A 14,842-nucleotide genomic window follows, 5' to 3' on the forward strand; every position below is an offset into this window, starting at 1 on the left:
AAACTCCATTGGCTCCCCATTGCCTCTAGAAGAAAAAATTGACCTTTAAGTCCCTTCAGAACACGTTATACCATTTGCAGTGTTATATCCTTTCCAGTTCTCAATAATCCAGCAATTTCAAACTCTGTTCCTCACACACAAAATTCCACTTTCCATTACTGTGGCTTTGCACTGGTTGTCCTCTAGGCTTGGAATTCACTTTCTCCTTGCCTCTGCATCATAGTATTCTTCTTTTTCTTCAAGATACAGCTGAACCTTCTAGATTACATCATTTTTGTTAGTCCCCCAATGCTAGTGCCCTCCCTCCTCAACTATCTTGCATTAAACAAATTTGTATTTGTTTTAAGTTTATTCTATGTATACTTATATATGTACACATTTTTCCTTCAAGAAGAATAAGGATTGTTTCTTTAATCAATGTATCCCAGAGTCTGGCCCCATATTAGGTATAAGGTAAATACTTAATAAATAATTATTAGTTAATTGCCTTGAAAGATGTTCCCCACTCAACATAAGTACAGTATAATATAAAGGAAAATGACATAGTCTAAAAGCCAGGAGAACTGGTTATTAGTGTGCCTCAATTGCTAAATTTAGAATTAGAAATACCATAGATCAAATCCTGTGTCTGATACTTCCAAGCTATGGAGCCGTGATCAATTTACTTTACTTGCCAGAGGCCCAATTTCCTCATTTGAAGAATGGGAATAATAATAATAATACCTGAAGCATCTACCACACAGGACTGTTTTGGGACTAGAAACTATAAAGCACTTTGAAAATGTTTGAAAATCACTATAAAAATGGCAGTTATTACTAGCCTTAGTTCTCTCACAAATTAACTGACTTTGAAAGAATGACTTAGCCTTGGGTTTTAAGCTCCTCATCCGAAAAATGATAGATGAGATGATCTACAAAATGTTTTTGTTAAAAAAAAAACCTTATCTTCCATCTTAGAATTAATACTAAGTCTTTTTCCAAGGTTAAAGAGTCATAAGGTTTAGGCAGCAGAGGACAAATAACTTATCCAGGGTCATACAATTAAGAAATGTTTAAGACCAGATTTGAATCTGTGACCTCCTATCTCTAGATTTTGCTCTCTATCCACTAAGCCACCTAAGATGCTCCTTCTAAGGATCTTTCCATAAGTAAAATACCATGATTCCATCAGTAAAAGTATATGAATTCATTATGGAATTGCTCATTGGCTATGGGAGGGGTTGGGAGGAGGGAAGGGAAAGAACATGAATCATGTAACCATGGCAAAAAAAAATTCTAAATTAATTAATTAAATAAAATTTTCAAATTAAAAAAAAGAAAGTATATGAATTCTAATATAAAGTAAATCCAAGCCTGTTTCTGCCAGGTGTTGGCTGTGTTGGAAGGGCAGTAGAGGGGAATTTAAGTAACTTAGTAGACTAATCAGATTCATATTGCATAAGTTACCAAGTGTTTTGTGATACAGCCTAAAAAGTTTCATAGCTGTAACGACGAGCTACATTCCAAAAGACAAAATCAATTAAAAGATGGCAGTATACATTTCCAGTTAAGAGAAGAGATGACCAAATATACTTCCTTTTTTCTCTCTATAGATATAGGGGACTAAGGATGTGAAAAACTGCACATATTACCAAATATGACTGATTCATTGGTTAATTTTACTTACCTACTTTTGGTCTCTTCTTTCTTTTTAAACATTTTTACAGGTCAATGTAATTTTTAATAATTTTTTTCTGACATTTTGTAGTCCATATTTCTCTCTCTTTCCATCCTACCCTTCCCTCCTCCCTAAGAAAACAGGTAATATTATAGAGGTTGACCATATGTTATTAAACAATTCATATTTTCATCATTATCACTTCATAGAGGAAATGCAATGATGAATGGTATGATAGTCTTCATTCAGAATGTCATTTCTTCCTAAGGCACTGAGAGCTTTTTTTTTGTCATGAATACCTTGGAGTTGTCTTGGATCCTTGCATTGTTGATAATAGTTAAGTCATTCACAGTTGATCATTGTTCTTAATTTCTGTTTCTTTGTACAATGTTCTCATGGTTCTGCCCATTTCACTTTGCATCACTTTATATGTCTTTCAATTTTTTTTATTCTTTATTACAAATGATGGCTTGTTGAGTAGTGGAAAGGGGAGAATGTGTTTAGAAGTGGAGGCTATGTAGAAACAAAGAATATCAATAAAAATCATTTTAAAAGAGTATGGTATGGCAGAGTCAAATTATATCAAACTAAGTGGTGTTCATATAAGCTTACTGACTTTCAAACTAACTCTGAAAATCATTCACTTGTCACCAAAGACAATCTCCCCAGCTATTCCCCAGACAGGAGGTGTCCTCCATTTAAATCAAACAAAATTGCTTGTAAGCATTAAAAAATGTGTTGATGGACTGGCAACAATAACTTATTTTCTTAAAGCACAGAACATCAATTTATGCCAAGTACAAACAAAAGTAAAAATAACACACTAAATATAACTTATTAAAAAGGCTATAGACTAAGTATGTCTATCTTTAACCCTGCTTAAGTGTAATGCATCAAAGCACTCCTGAGAAATGGTTATTAGTGCTAAGGAGGCATGCTGACTTCCCTCTGAACCCATCAAAAGAAACTAGTGGGACATTGAATAAATAACACTAAGGTTGGCATCAGAAAAATGAGTCCAAATCTGGCCTTAGACACCTATTAGTTATGTGATCCTGGGCATTTTTTTTAAAAATACATTTTATTTTTTCCAGATTACATATCAATACAATTTCTTAATGGGTTTTTTTCTGATTGTTTGCAATCCATTCTCTCTCTCTTTCCCCCTTTCCCCCTCCCCAAGAAGGCAGGTGATATAAGTTGTACGTATATTATCCTATGGTATATATTTCCCCATTTGTCATGTTGTGAAAGAAGACACATATAGCTTACACTAGACAAAAATTCATAATGGAAATAAAGTAAAGAATGGTATGTTTCAATTTGCATTTGGACTCTGTCTGTTCCTTCTATGGTGGTGGCTATCCTTTATTTGTCATGGGTGTCTTGGAGTTGTCCTGCATCCTTGCCTTGTTGATAATGGTTAAGTCATTCACATTTGATCATCGTACATTATTGTTGTTATTATTATGTACATCATTCACCGCTTCTGCTCACTTTATTTTGCATCAATTCATATCTATCTAGGGTTTTTTGTGATCATCTTGTTTGTCATTTATTATGGCACAATAATATCCCATTGCAATAGATACCACAGCTTGTTCAGGCAGCCCCCAATTGCTGCATCCTGGACACTTTTAAGTCATTTGTCTTCTGTTTGCCTCAGTTTCCTCAACTTAAAAATGGGGATTATAATAATGCTTACCTTTTAGGATGATTGTGAGAATCAAAGAGATGATATTTGTAAACCACTTAGCTTGATGCCTAAATTTTAGCAAGAATTTAATAAATATTTGTTCCCTTCCTTCCCTTCAAAACAAAAATATCCATCTTGGCATGTACATTCTACTTCCCTAGCCTTATCCAGCTCAAAGAACATGATAAAGGAAGAATCATGGGGAAAATACTCTTCTCTCTTCTTTAGGGGAGAGATATATTCAAAACCATGTCTCTTTCTAACTCTGTTTCACTTGATAGACCCAACTAAACACATATACAGAATATAAATTTTTCTCCTCTCCTCAGGATGGATACTTGTGGTCATCCAGACCTCAGGAACTCCCTCAGCAGACCAAATGCCAGAGACATGTTTAAGCCATGATATTTGACATTCTTCCCTCTGTCAGAGGGTTTTAATTATCTGATGATGGCATTTATTTCTACATCATTGCCCTGACATCTAAAAGCTTAAAATATCATTTAGCTATTTTGAGAATCAACTGAGGCATCAAGCAGGTGGGTTTCCAAGGCAGCAAAAATCCAATAACCCACTCCTTCCTCTCCATTCATGTCTCTTTTCTCCCTCAAAGCCATGCTTTGAACTTACCCTCTCCAGGAAGACTTTTCCACTAAGCTTTGCCTAAATCTGATTTCCCTCTCCTTCTAGAAGCATTTAAGAACTCATAAATATATAGAACTTTAAATTGGTAAGATGCCCAATAGAGAAACTGGTCCAACCCTCTCCTTTTTTATTTTTTATTTTATTTTTTAATTTCATTAATATTTTTAATTAATTAATTTTAAACCTTTACCTTCTGTCTTGGAGTCAATACCGTGTATTGGCTCCAAGGCAGAAGAGTGGTAAGGACTAGGCAATGGAGGTTAAGTGACTTGCCCAGGGTCACACAACTAGGAAGTGTCTGAGACCAGATTTGAACCTAGGACCTCCCATCTCTAGGCCTGGCTCTCAATCCACTGAGCCACCCAGCTGCCCCAACCCTCTCCTTTTTTAAAGGAGGAACAGACATTCCAAGAGATTAAATTATGTACTCAAGGTCACACAGTGGAATAATAGAAGATCTAAAAACAGAATCCTAAAATGTTGAGTTTCAAGAGACTTTCAAGGTCAACTAGTTGAACTTCCAACTTTATTTAGGAATCTATAGCTTTCCTACTGGGAAGTCATTTTACTGTTGTTTCCCAACTCTCAGTGAGTAGCTTAATTTGTGTATGTGTGCTTGTGTGTACAAAAAGCATATGTGACTATGATTTTCTAACTCACAGCATTCCATAGAGTAAATACTCAATAAATGTTATCTGACTGGTTTGAGAAAAGGGAGCTAAGAAATATTTCTCTAGCTGGAAGAAATGGTGGGAAGCTGTTCCTTCATCCTTGGCATCATCAGTGTTGTGGATAGAAGGCTAAGAAAGAATCAGAGTCTAAGGGTTTTGTTTATATGTTTATGTTTTTCAGTAACCACACTATAGGTGACTTTACTGGCTGTGCTTAATAAAACTGGATGACAGCTGTAATTTATATTGTCATTACTTTGATTAAAGGAATTACTAATGTACTGGTAGAATTTATTCTTGTGAAAACACTGCTAATTGACAGCTGGGAAAAATTGGTGGTGATAAAGTTAATTAACTTTACAGAGTTTCTCTGGATTTTACAATACCAGTCTTTCTTTAAAAGACCTTTCTGCCAGCTATCTCAGCAAAGCAATTTAAAGTCAGAGGTCTGGGATGGCAACTCAAAGCTATTATTCCATTGGAATGTGTAAAATGAACAATAAAGATTACAGAGGAGAAAAAAAAACAACACCCAAACTGAAAGCTGAAAATACAACACAAGTGCCTAGCTTACAAATTGACCATATACATAGAAATGATCAGCAAGAGCCCATGTTAACATGACCCTACTGATCCTACCATTACCACTGAAGTCCACACTACCTCTTTCACAGAAGGAAGGGTATCTATCGGAGATTATATACATGTATATACAAACACACACACACACATGAACACATGTGCACACAAATATCTCCCGCAGATATGCCCAAATTTGGGGAAAAAAATCTACATTTGGTGACTGATTTCTCTCCTCTCATCCTTTTCCATACCTCTTGCAATCTTGATTCTGATCTCTACATTCATCTGGAATTCTTCTCTCCAATGTTACTAATGATTTCTTAATTGATAAATCTAACAGCCCTTTCTTTATCCTCATTTCTTTTCAACTTTACTGCTACATTTGACTTTCTCCTCCAGGATATTCTCTCTTCTCTGGCTTTTCGTTACACTGTTTTATCTTTGTCTTTCTTCTATCTATATGACCACACCAAATCACTCTTCTCTGCTCATTCATCATCCATGTCAGGAACATTTACTGTGTATAAAATATATCTATTCAGGGTCTTCTGTTTCTGCTTCTCTCTCTCAATCTCTTCCCCCACCCCAACTATTGCATTGTGATCTTATCAGCTCCCATGAGATCAATAACCAGCTTAATACCAGACTTTCAAACCCCTATATCTCGCTATCTCTATCTCTATCTATAATCTATAGATCTTTACTTTTTCTCTGTATCCCCAGTATTCTGGGCATAGTATGCTATATACATAACATGCTGTATTTAGTGCAATTCCTATCACAGAGTAGGCATGTAATAAATGCTTGTTGAATGATATTCAGCCCCATTCTCTAGTTTGAACATTCTACTGCATCACAATTACATTGTGGACAGTGAGCATCATTAAAACCTGCATGTCCAGAACAGAACTCTCTAGCTTTTCCACTCAATCCATCTCCCTTTTGAACATTTCCTGGGACTGCAAGGTCAGCTCTGTGCTTTCTGAGTTTATCTGTTGGTGCTTTGTGAGGGACAGTTTGAAACCTACTTGGTTAGTCCTGTTGAAGACTTATTATTAGGTATGGATTATGGAAAACTGGTAGAAATCATACAATATTACTAAAGATTGCCAAAAGTTAGCACCTACTAATATCTATAAAAGCCCAATTAGCCTAAACGAAATACCATAAGACATCCATTCTTCATTAATTAGCAAAAACTAAAACCCTATTCTATAAAAACAAATCTCAAAACTTACTTTAGAATTCCCCAAATATGCAGCAATAAGAGCATTTCCATAGACAAAGTTAACATTATTAAGACATACTCAAAAATCAAAAAACATTTTAAATAGACACCACTATTCTGAATAATTTCTAAACTACATAGTATGATTTTTTTAAAAGTAACTTCTCAAAATATAAAGGCCAAAAGAAAAAAGAAATCAAAACCATGTGCAGACAGGGAGAAATACATCTCATTCTGGTCATTCTTTCTGCTTTCAGAGCTCTTCAAAAGATGCTTTCCATAAGTCTGTGGAAGGTGAGCTTACATCTACCTTAATAGTTTTAATTATACAAAATCATAATTTGATCTGCATCCACAAAAAACCATGAAATTATCAACAACAACAGCAATGAAAGAATAAGAAAGGAACAAAGAATTGTCCTAGGATCATTTCTGTCTGATTCCATGGATGAGATGAATATTAGGTAATAATGATTGATGCTGATGATAACAACTAGCATTTCGAAAGTATTTCAAGGATTTATAAGTGCTTTACAGATATCTTATTTGATCCTCACAATAGCCCTATGAGGTAGGTACTATTGTTATTTCCATTTTACAGATGAGAAGACTGAGGCTAAGTGGCTATGTGACTTATCCAGAGTCACACAGTGTATACATTTCTGAGTCTTCCTAAATCCAAGTCCAATACTCTGTTCATGGTACTATCTTATGTGTTAAAGTTTACAAAATATTTTACATGAATTTTCTCATTTCAGTCCCTGGCAACATGGTGAAGTAGATATAACAATTATTTTTATTTCCCTATTTAATGGATGAGGAAACTATACTTATCTGACAATATCAGAGGCAGAATTTGAACCTAAGTCTTCCTGACCTCAGGTCTAGCACTCTATCCACTAGTCAGTAACTGAGAATGAAAGACTAACAAATTATTAGATCCATATTTAGCTGATGTAAATTGAAGATGCAAGATATCTTTAATTAGTAGAAACCATTCACACACTTTCTCTAGCATTCACACTATCACTTTTTGCAATCTGTCATCCTTTTCCTGTCTTACTGTTGCCACAACACAATCTATAGCAAGAAAAAAGCAACTTTTGATTTAGACATCAGAATCCTATGGTTAAGGTCAGTCATCTTATGGTTCATCAAAACAGTGATTCCCAAAGTGGGCACCACCGCCCCCTGGTGGGTGCTAAAGTGATCCAGGGAGGCAGTGATGGCCACAGGTGCATTTATCTTTCCTATTAATTGCTATTAAAATTAAAATTAATTTCCAGGGGGCTAAGTAATATTTTTTCTGGAAAGGGGATGGTAGGCCAAAAAGGTTTGGGAACCACTGATCTAAGCCAAGTTTAGTGCCTCATTTTGTCAAAAAATAAAATAAAATAAAATAAAAGTTCAAAGATCAAAAAGACCTCCCCAAAGTTACACACTATCAATTAGTGGCAGAGGCAAAACTAGAACTCAGGTCACCCAGCTTCCAGTCAGCTGTACCTCATTGCTTTTATGAAATAGGTATAGTATGTGAACTTATAGCAAGACCAGACTTAGTGATTCAGTAAATTCAGCAAAAGTCATATGGATATTTAGGATCCTGTAGGCAGCTGATTTATTATTATTATCACCACTTCCTTAGATTCACATGGCTCTATTATTCAGTACCAACAATTCTGGACATTACCTTGGGGTCTGCAAATTAATTTTGTTAACTTTAGCAAATCATATGGCCTTGGCAGCTAAGTATGCTTCCTCAAGACCACCAGTTAGGATGTCATAATTTTGGATTTTCTAGAGACAAAAATCAAAGGAAGGTAGAAATTTAATGGGGGAAGGCTTAGGAAACTGCTCACAGAGTTCTCTTCCCCTCTTCTTTCTCAGAACAATAATAAAGCTGTGTAGTCATTTTAAAGATTTTGATTAAAAGGCATGCTGGAGATATCAAATTAGTATGAGAATATAGCATGGGGAGGTTGACAAATAAAAAATCTGCTGCTATATGCGGATGAAAAATTTAACTGAGCTGAAAATGAATTCTATGAAGAATAAGTCATTAACCCTGAGAATAATGAGACATGGTACTTTCAAAACACCTAAAAATGTCCAAAAAGAATAAAAAAAAGATCACTCCTGATTTCAGAAAGATTTGTTTGGACAATGAGCTTGTTGTCCTCTCTGACTCTGTTTCCAGTTCTTGAGCCTTTTAGCTTCATGAAAAATATCTGTTTTGACTCTTAGGGGTCACTCAATTGCTGAGAAAGAAGAGGTTTCTCAGATTATTGCTCCTGCAAAATTGCATACTGCCATTAAATAAAATCAATTGACAGCAAGAATCATTAGGCAAAAACAATATCTTTAACCTGTAGTGGTTTGCCCATTAGCTGGCTCTGTTAAGCACTAAGATACAACCAAGGATGCAGGGAAGTTAATGATACTTTGAATGTATCTTAAAATTAGTGAATATTTTTGGGTATTTGGCAAGTTGGAGTGTTGATATGAGCTTGGCTTGATTTATCATGATATTTGAGAATGGTCCTACAAAGTTGTGGAGTTTCTAAACAAAAAATATTGGGGAATGATAACTTAACTTTTCTCTATTTCATTGCCCATGTAGAATCTATATTAAATTTGCATTAATACCTTTATTTTGAACATCTCTGAGATTTAACCTTTGTTTTACATTTCTTCTAGAATTACATTTTTAGTTCATCCAATCCCACAAATAAATGTTCAGGAAGACCCCACTGTATTCAGAGTACTAGGATAGATAGAAACAGAGAAACAAAGATAATTTAATCAATGTCTCTGGCCTTTACAATCTAGCTGTGCAATTTTTAAATGTATCCATATATATGTGTGTGTGTGTCCATGTATATATGTGTATATGTAATATAAATACATGTATATAATAGTTGCAAAATAAAAGTATCAACTGCTTGAGATCAGTGACTTTTTTGTGTTTTAATCCATAGGACCCAATATAATGTCTGACACATATTAAGCATTTAATAAATGTTGAGTGGAATTGAATTGAGAGTGTAAGTCCTGTGCAAGGCACTAAAAAAGGAGAGTGGGCATCACTTCTCCTGGAAGTATGAAGGAAGACTTCATGAAGAAGATTGCATTTGAGTTGGCCCTTGAAACACAGGTAGGTTTTCCATGGACAGAAATTAGTTAGGTGACTCATTATATAGTACTTTTATTACTGCACTGGGCTTAGGGCTTCCCTTTCTAGCTCCAGTTCTTTTCCTACTCTCATAGTCAGTCCGTCCTGAACTGAGATGCCACAGTGATCTTTTTAAAATACCACTTTCATTTTGTTATTTACCTTTTCAGGAAACTACAGTGGCTCCCTGGTGGCAAAAGCAATTAGATCAAAGTCTTCTGTCTGTTTTTAAAATCTTCTATCATCTAGTTCCATTGTGACAAATTAAATTACTTTCTTTTATTTTACATGTTATAGTCAGGCAGGTCTCTTCATTGTTTCTGGATAAACCAATATGCTTTCTTTCCAAACTTTTCTTCAAGTCTCAGCTCCCATAGACACCCTCCCTCCTAATCTCTTTTAGAAACCTACTTATCCTTCCAGATCCAGATTAAATTTTCTGTCACAGTAGAAGTCCCACTATTTCCTCTCTTTCCCAGATTCTTATTGCTCTTGTGGCCAATCCTACAGAGATTTTTTTTTCATTCAAATTTTCTCTACATGTTTCTTACATGTTACTTCCTAGCTTCTTGCTAGACTGTAAATCCTTAGGAAAATATGCGTTCTTTACTTCTGATAACTTGTTTAATGATGATACCTTCTAAAATTATTCTACAGTCTAAAGATTTAATATTGATCTTTTTCCTGAACTCAAGTACATCATTGCAAATTGCTTATTAGAAATCGAAAATGTAATGTTCCATAAGTATCTCTTAAATGTATTCAAAACCCAATCCTTTCCTCCTCCAGATTTCCCTTTTCATGTTGCTTGGGAACATCATCCTTCCAGTAAACCAGATGTATAACCTTGGGGTCTTCTTTGACTCTTTTCTCCCTCAACTCTCATATTCAATCAATTTTCAACATGTCAATTTCACCTCCATGATATGTCATGCATCTGTCCCATCCTATTTATTCTTACAGCCACCACCATGCTTTAGGCCTTCAATATCTCTTGCCTTTCCTGTAATTTGCTTTCTCTGCTTGGAGTCTCTCTTTACTCTGATGCAATCAGAGGATCTCCTGCTTCCATGCAGTCACACCAGAGAAGCCATCCCCTATGTTTGGGAATGTACTCCATTTTCATCTCTACCTCTCAGAATCCTTGTATTCTTTCTTGTATTAGTGCCCTCAATCTTGTCAAATTGCCTTGTATTTACTTATTTTAATTTAGGTTTTTATTTTTTTCCATCACATCAAATTCATTTCTGAATATATCCTTTCCCCCAGCCAGTTTCCATAGAATAGCACCTTGAACAGAGAAAATTATAAAGACTTATTTGAACTAATATTGAGTGTGCTTCATATTATCTAGTTTTCTGTATTTTTCAATGACCAATTGATTTTGATAAAAATAATAAATTGGTGAAAATCAAAAAAAGCCAAAAGCAATAAAAATGTTCTAAAAGCCTATCCTCCATCAAGGAAAAAAAATTTATTTAGGTTAATTTTGGAAAAAAATCTGTAAACTCAGTGATATTAAAAAAAACAACACAGAAATCACTAAAGGGCAATATGTCTGAAAGAAACTACCAAGTGATGAACTATTTATTGGATACCTATTGTGTGCCCTGACCTATACTGGTTACCTTGGGATATACAGAGGGAATATATAAGTATATATGCATATAAAATTAAAGGTATTCTTCATATATATTTTTGGAAATATATATGAAGAATACATTTAAATATATATACACTTACTTGAACTCATTTGGAAAAATATATATAAAGAATACCTTTAATTATATATATATAAATTATGCATGTGTATATATACAGGCATGCTCATGCACACATACACTCATAGATGGGGAGTAAATTTTTAGGACACTTTTTCATTGTTTCTGGCTTCTTATAATTATATTTATATTATCAAATTATTATTTTTTTCAAAATGTAAAAGTTCAATCCCCCTCAAACTGCTCATTTTAAAATTGTAGAAAATTCTTAATATGAAGCACACTATCAATATTTTAAAAGAGCATAAATATATCCATTCTCATAGACCTTATAGTATGGTACAACCTAGTTCTGTGTTAAGAGAATTTGAATTCCAGTTCTGGCTGTGATACTAGCTGTATGTCATTGGGCAAGTCCTTTTACCTACTTCCTTGGACTTTGGTTTCCTCTTATTTAATGTAAGGCTAATAAATTTAATGATCTCTAAAATAGCTTACAGCTCTAAATTCCTATGATCTTTTTTCTCCTTATTCCTGTTTATCAAGGCATGAGAAAATTTATATTTTGTCCCAAATTTGTCAACGATCTAAGAATAAAATCATTTTCAGTGTAAGAGCATCATGACAGTTTCATCTTTTCCTTCACAGCCTTTATGGTTAAATGTGTCAGTAGCTGATGGCTAACATATACCCAATAGGCCTTGAAAATATAAAAATACATGGTTTTGAAGTCTCAAGAGGAAATACAACATAGGAGCCGAAAACACGATTTCTCTTACTATTAGGCCAGAAATCAATATCTTACCAAGCTCCCACGGCACAGCCAATGGAATAAGCTTTGTCTAAGGAGCTGTCATCATACTGTAAACATAATGGATCAGTTTTCTAGGTAGAACTTGATTTGGGTTGGTTCAAAGATTTAACTTTTTCAAATACTTTTATTTCATCCTTTTAACAGTGCTGTTATAAGGGCAAGATAGGCATTACCATTTTGTGGATTAAAAAAATCTATAGCTAAGGGAGATGAAGACATTTTAAAGAAGGAGTTAAAAGAATAATGGATTCGAATCTAGTGCTTTTGATTAAAAATCTAGCATTCATAGAGGCCATAAGATTTCAGACTAGAAGAGAACTTATAGTTCATTGAATCCAGTCTCTGTTTAATAGATAAGGAAACAAATTGAGGATCATCTGCTCAAAGTCACACAGGTAGAAAGGAACAGAACTAGGATTTAGCTTCTGGTCCTTCATTTTCAAATTCAACATTATTTCCACATACTTTACTGCTGTGGGATCTGTCCACCAAGCAACAAATTGAATGTTCCTTATTAACAGCTTCCCTTTGCTCCCAACCTGTTAGAAAACCTATGAAAAGAATTGGAAGATATGCATGTTTTGTTTGACTAGAAAATACAATCTGGCTAGATATGACTTAAATAATGTCATCTAGAGACAAAGGAGGGACAACCAGGGTCAACTGAGCTGTCTTAGTTCCTGGACCAGGAGGAGTCATTTTCAGGAAGGATGCTCAGCCCAAATGTTGGAAAGGATAACAAGATTAAGGCAGGGTTTTAGCTACCCTACATGCAAATATACCTAGACTGGAGGTGGAATTGGGATCCAGAAAGAGAAATCTCCAAAAAAGAGGGGAGAATTTAAAGATCATGCTCCTGAGTGAATCTCTTCAAATGTAGTATGATGGATGACAGCTGAAGGAAAAAAAATGAGGATAAATTAAAGCTTGTAAAAGGGAATCACTTTTTGGGGCAACTAGGTGGCTCGATGGATTGAAAGCCAGGCCTAGAAATGGGATGTGTTGAGTTCAAATCTAGCCTCAGATATTTCCTGACTGTGTGACCTTAGGAAAGTCACTTACCTCCCATTGCCTAGTCCTTACTGCTTTTCTGTCTTGGAACCAATATAGAGTATTGATTCTAAGATAGAAGGTAAGAGCTTAAAAAAATGGGGAATCACTGGCCTAAAATTTCATTTCCAGGGTAAGGAGTTCAGAAGAGAAGTAGCAGCAATTTTGGCCAAATGAAATGGTCTCTCAGGGTAGAAGAAGAGTTTTAATCATAAGTCTGTTATTTTCTTACCTGTGTGACTTTAGTCAAATCATTTAGCATCTCTGGGTCCCAGATTCCTCATCTGTTAAAAAAATAGGATGAGACCAACCTAGACTACTGGGAACTTTCCAGTTATTGGAAGTACGAGTTCTGGTTTGAAGGATTTTTTTTCTTGGTTTGTTTGTTCTCACTCTCCCCCTCCTTCAACATATTGTGTGACTGAAATTTGTAGGTTTGTTAAATCATAGATTTAGAGCATTTAGGGACTTTATAGAGAGTCTGGTCCAACTCTCCCAAACCCACTCCATTTTATAAATGAGGAGCCTGAGGTTCATAGAGAAGTGACTTGTCCAAGGCTTCAGAATTTGCTTAGTGGATGAACAAGGATTGAGATCTAGGGTTACTGACCCCAGATTAAATACTTTTTCAACTGTACAACACTGCTGTCCAAATATAGACAGAGTATATATGTAGTACACAATATGAATAGATGAGAACTGTAATTGCTCGTAACTCTGCTCGAATGAAATCTGACTCTCTCTCTTTCTCTCTCTCTCTCTCTGTCCCCCAGTATAATATAATACAGTTATGTATGACCAAAATAAATGATATATAAAATAATACAATATCAGTATTGTATGTTAATAATATATAAATATAATTTCTTAATGTAATTATATAAATATAATAATGATAACTAACATTTATATAGTGTCTACCATGTGCCAGACATTTTCCTAATTTATTTACAAATTTTATCTCATTTGATCTTCCCAACAACCCTGGAAGATAGACATGATAATTATTCCCATTTTACAGAAGAACAATATGAGGCAAATAGAAGTAAACTTGCCCAAGGACACACAGCTGGGAAGTTTCAGAGGCCAGATCTGGATGCAGGTCTTCTTGACTCCAGGCACATCATTCTATTCACTGTACCACGAGCTGCTTATATTCCAGGATAATATTTCTTACACAGTTCACGATCACAGTACTTTCTCTTAATTTTCAACACTCAGGGCCCAGGTATTAGTAGTAGTAGTAGTAGTAATAGCATTTATGGAACATTTTTAGATTTTCAAAACACTTCGCCTATGTTGACTTATTTGATCCTCATAATGACCCTGTGAAGCCAATTCTGTTCTCATCCTAATTTAACAATGAGGAAGCATATATATTTTATCTTTTATCATTCAGACGATAAATATAAAGGAAAGGGAACTTCCAACAAGCATGTGGCTTCTATTCTAAAACCAGAAAAGCCCCAGGTCCAAGGGCAGAACATGAAAGTCACATTTCCCCCTTCAATAATGACTGGCAGTTGAGACTTGGAGAGCAGCTGCTCTCTCCACACCTTATTGCAAATGAAAACTGAGGGAACATCTGTGTGTGGAAGGCATCAAG

This window comes from Gracilinanus agilis, chromosome 2 (assembly GCF_016433145.1).
Source record: "Gracilinanus agilis isolate LMUSP501 chromosome 2, AgileGrace, whole genome shotgun sequence".
Lineage (NCBI taxonomy): Eukaryota > Metazoa > Chordata > Mammalia > Didelphimorphia > Didelphidae > Gracilinanus > Gracilinanus agilis.